Source organism: Sinocyclocheilus rhinocerous, unplaced genomic scaffold, assembly GCF_001515625.1.
Source record: "Sinocyclocheilus rhinocerous isolate Xijiao unplaced genomic scaffold, SAMN03320098_v1.1 scaffold430, whole genome shotgun sequence".
Lineage (NCBI taxonomy): Eukaryota > Metazoa > Chordata > Actinopteri > Cypriniformes > Cyprinidae > Sinocyclocheilus > Sinocyclocheilus rhinocerous.
The window spans coordinates 1,115,769-1,121,194 of NW_015668442.1; the positions used below are offsets into that span (position 1 = coordinate 1,115,769).

The window sequence follows — 5,426 nt, forward strand, 5'->3', positions numbered from 1 at the left end:
ATAGCTGTAATAAGAACAGAAATGCATTAATATGGTCATAACCATGATTTACTGTAACTACATTTTTTGCGTATCTGGGAAAATGTGAATGGTGCAATTTGCCCCTCTATGAAGTGGTCTCTTGATAGTGCAAAGTCTTTTCCTTCAACAGTCATATTTATATTTCACCATGTTTGAAGGGGATTTATTTGTTAATTTAGGCTCTCTGCTTCACATTGTGCCCAATCAACATTGCTTAACCATGGTTAAAAAAACACTGTATCACACCAGGTATTTAGAACTGTCTCCCTTTGGATGTAAAAAAAGTCCCGTTGAATGTTTGAAAGTGTGAATTTAATTTATACAGTTTGTACTGAAAATTTTGATCAAATAAATGAAGCCTTGGAGAGCATAAGAGACAACCCCACCCCAATAAATAAATAAATAAGAAAAAATAAGAAAATAAAATACTTATTCCAAAAGTTTGAACAGTATTGTACCGTTCAAAAGCATTCCACAAAATGCAAACAAACAAACAAATAAATGTGTGTGTGTGTGTGTGTATTTGTATATTTTAATTTATAAAAATACTGTAAAAATTCTACTGTAAAAACATGTTATTAGTTAAGGGCAATTTCCATTACTATATACACTGATTTTTTTTTTTACATTTTACATTTTTTGTAATTTTACAGTAAAATACTGTTAAAATTTATAATTTTTGGAAGTGAAAAAGACATATTTAGAGAAAAACAAAACAAAAGGGTATATTATTAACATTATTTAATTTAAATGATTGTGTTTACATACAAAATTGCCACAGCAGAAATGCATTACAAATAACAAAGTAGTATTAATAAGGTGCTTGTTTTGATTATACCTTAAGCACCTTAGTTTAATACTATTTTGTTATTATATATCTATCTGTCTGTCCATCTGTCTCTGTCTGTCTATCTATCTATCTATGCACGCACACACACATATGCATTTTCAGTTCAGTTCTACATGGCACACAAGCCGGTAACACACTGAACCTGCATTCTAGGATATTCTTCAGTGTCACACAGTACACAGATGTTCAGATGACAGCAGGAATGAAGATCACTCAGGTGAACCGTGTCAGAATAATTCAGACCTACTGATGCAGCAAACTGTTAACACACCTGATAAAATCAATGCATACCACGGCCCGACACAGACACACACACACACTTCATGCCCTCCAGGATTTCTAGAGAGCAGGAGGGGGAAGAGGACCCCATCGAAATCTTCCAGGGCATGTAACACCTGCGCGATGTTTGCAGAGAAAAGCAGTGAGGAGGAAAAGCGAGAGCTTTAATTAGTGTTTGCGAGAAAAGAAAACCTGCAGCATATGGATAAGATTTCACAACCATGTTTGTTTTTAGAAACGGTGATAAAAACAGATGTAGCTCATATCTCGCCACACAGAAAACTATCTGTGTATCTGTGACACATGTCATTATCTCCTCTCTGCTGGTTGTTCATGAGATTCAATTTCTCCCCACCGCCCTCTTCAAGATAATGATCAGGAGACCATGTCCATCACTGGAAACATCTCGAAATCTTCCACAAGCTCAGATTATAAAAAATGGTGAAAGTCAATAGAAAATAACAGACTGTATAATTACATTTTTTCTTATTATTAAAATCCAGAACACCCTAGAAACTGCACAGCAACACAATGAAAACATACCAACCACATAGCAACTCCTTACAAACAGTATAAACATTTACATTTATTCAGATGCTAGCAGATGCTTTTATTCAAAGCGACAAAAGAGGAATACAACAACTGATTCATAACCACAACAAACTCAGTCAAACATAACTTATTATTCATCTTTCAGCCATCATGGTATTGCACTGAATTACATCTGCTAAGTGAACATGTTTTGCCCCCACAATAAAAACTACAGAGCTTTGAGAATAAAAATAAGCATTTAAATATCATCTTACAAAAACATATTATTGGAAGATATAGAGTGATCTCATAAGTATATGCATTTTATGTAAGTAGTCTGTTATAATGATTTCATTGATTAACATTACAAGCTATCAGAATTATCTTAATTTTGGCAGTGCAAATATCAGCAATTGCACCAAATTGCATATTTTTGCTTTTTTGGGGGCCTCTGAATATATATTATATTCTCAATATACTGTATATTAGCCATAAAAGCTTCACGTATCAAATATGATGCTAAATAAAAATCAAACTTTAAGATTTTGTTTAATGGCTCAATACATTAAAAACAGATTTTGCTGACATTTATTTTATATGTCAGGTTTTAGATGGTTAAATATCCAGCATAGGATTTTGGACCAATGAGATTCCACTGGGGGCGGAGCTACCTAGTGCAAAGATTAGTTAAGACAAAATATGGAAAAGCTGTTAAGAACAGTATGCAAGGAAATCATAAAGAAAAACTAATTCATGCTACAGAGACAACGCTGAAAGTATTGTGTTGATGTGTTTTATTTCTGCCGTTTGAGTCAAATTGCACTAGAAGATAAAGCTCCTAAAGCACTTGCTTATTTCACCGTCACAGACTCACATAAACTCGCATGTTTGTGTAACCCTGTACAGATGAAAGAACTTCAGAGGAACAAGGAAAAAGGCCAGATACGGAACATCTCGCTCTGAACTCACAATGACAGCTTTGTCAATGAAGAAAGGGTATCTGTGTACGAAGAAAAAATCATTACCAAATGCTGTGGCAGAGCTGTCAGGTGAAATGTATTGTGGGTAATACTGTAGTGTGAACTTTCCACTGCCATTTAACGGAGTGAATCTCACAATGTGATGCTGCATGACTGTGTCATCCAGCAAAACTCTTTTTATAGGGACATACAGGAGTGCATGATGGGCCATTCAAAGGCTTTTTCCCTGAATGTGAAATGTTTAGCCATTTTACATCTATTTGCCAGAAAAAAATATAATGTAGTTTGACTGTATATTTGGGATTTAAATAATAAAACATGCATGTTGAGTGAGCTCAGGTTTAACGCTTTTACAGATATTTTTTGTTCATTCATAACTTACCACTATGAAGTTGTAGGTGTTGCTGTGCACTTACGAAGGTGCTTCTGTTGCACTGAATTACATCTGCTAAGTGAACATGTTTTGCCCCCACAATAAAAACTACAGAGCTTTGAGAATAAAAATAAGCATTTAAATATCATCTTACAAAAACATATTATTGGAAGATATAGAGTGATCTCATAAGTATATGCATTTTATGTAAGTAGTCTGTTATAATGATTTCATTGATTAACATTACAAGCTATCAGAATTATCTTAATTTTGGCAGTGCAAATATCAGCAATTGCACCAAATTGCATATTTTTGCTTTTTTGGGGGCCTCTGAATATATATTATATTCTCAATATACTGTATATTAGCCATAAAAGCTTCACGTATCAAATATGATGCTAAATAAAAATCAAACTTTAAGATTTTGTTTAATGGCTCAATACATTAAAAACAGATTTTGCTGACATTTATTTTATATGTCAGGTTTTAGATGGTTAAATATCCAGCATAGGATTTTGGACCAATGAGATTCCACTGGGGGCGGAGCTACCTAGTGCAAAGATTAGCTAAGACAAAATATGGAAAAGCTGTTAAGAACAGTATGCAAGGAAATCATAAAGAAAAACTAATTCATGCTACAGAGACAACGCTGAAAGTATTGTGTTGATGTGTTTTATTTCTGCCGTTTGAGTCAAATTGCACTAGAAGATAAAGCTCCTAAAGCACTTGCTTATTTCACCGTCACAGACTCACATAAACTTGCATGTTTGTGTAACCCTGTACAGAAGAAAAAAGGCCAGATACGGAACATCTCGCTCTGAACTCACAATGACAGCTCTGTCAATGAAGAAAGGGTATCTGTGAACGAAGAAAAAATCATTACCAAATGCTGTGACAGAGCTGTCAGGTGAAATGTATTGTGGGTAATACTGTAGTGTGAACTTTCCACTGCCATTTAACGGAGTGAATCTCACAATGTGATGCTGCATGACTGTGTCATCCAGCAAAACTCTTTTTATAGGGACATACAGGAGTGCATGATGGGCCATTCAAAGGCTTTTTCCCTGAATGTGAAATGTTTAGCCATTTTACATCTATTTGCCAGAAAAAAATATAATGTAGTTTGACTGTATATTTGGGATTTAAATAATAAAACATGCATGTTGAGTGAGCTCAGGTTTAACGCTTTTACAGATATTTTTTGTTCATTCATAACTTACCACTATGAAGTTGTAGGTGTTGCTGTGCACTTACGAAGGTGCTTCTGTGATGTTTTGGTCCTGAGCCCCTTCAAAGACAAAAATAAAATCAACAGTGAGACCACTCAGTAAAGTATCAGCACAGCTCACCTCACCAAAACACATGATTGGAGAACTGATGTGGAGCACAAATGCTGCAGGATGACTTTCTCGCCGCAGTTTAATTTTTAATACTTAGGGTTTTGAAGTCTCCATTGCTCTGCTTTGCTTTAATTCTAAACCCTAAGTGTGTTTTAAACCTTACTATTTTGTTTGTTTGTTCAAGACTTTTTCTGAGTAACACTTTCCCTCTAGACCAAACTTTTTGTACAGTACCCTTACGAAAAAGAAGTTTATTCAAGTGTGCTATTAGTATACTTCTTTATGCCTAAAATTGTAATCTACAAATTTACCTTTTGTTCTTACGAGTCAATAGAGCGAAGAAAGCGAACATTTCATACAGAAATTACCTCAATAAACTTACCTATATTTCCTATTTAAAACACCAATATACTGTACATCATCACTCATACTTACATGTAAATTAACCATGTCAAAACAGAGCACTGCAAAATTAATTTCCTATTAATTAAAACCGAAAGAGTTGTTGAGAGTCGAGTCAGAGGAAACACAATTAACAAGCATTTCCGACGCCCAGCATTGGCAGGCAAATAAAACATTGTGTTAATTATTCATCGGTAGGAAATAATGCTGGAATTACCCTGCTTTAACCTGACTACTGCTTAATTGTGTTCCAAAACCTCGTTATCTCCGAAGAGGTAAATAAGAAAGTGATTACAACTCATCAGCGCTGGTTTGTGTGGCCTCTCCAGGGCTGAGTGTCATCAATGTTCGTTAGGTAATGAGCAGTGATTGGTATGAAATTACTTCTTCACCTCGTCTGTCTTCTGCATGCTGCTTTATGCATAATTACCAGTGCATGACTGCCAGACAGCATCTGAAGAAGAATCACCACACAATGGAAGTGTTTGGAATAGAAAACTAGCGCTCTGCAGCATACTGTATACTGTAGTAGTACGCGAAACAATGCACAATATGCAACCTGTAGCATAAACTGATCACAGTGACCTCATTATGTTGCATGTTTAGTCAAGTCAAGTCAAGTCACCTTTATTTATATAGCGCTTTTAACA

The 5,426-nt window shown here is 35.0% G+C and overlaps 1 long non-coding RNA gene across 1 annotated transcript; it reads right to left on the bottom strand.

Annotated features, from left to right (window-relative positions):
- Positions 1–3,812: 3,812 nt before the first annotated feature.
- Positions 3,813–5,014, bottom strand: LOC107734034 (uncharacterized). Its single transcript, XR_001639049.1, has 3 exons — positions 4,810–5,014; positions 4,255–4,322; positions 3,813–3,892 (listed from the first exon to the last, which is right to left on the bottom strand). It is a non-coding gene; the product is annotated as an uncharacterized LOC107734034 (long non-coding RNA).
- Positions 5,015–5,426: the final 412 nt, after the last annotated feature.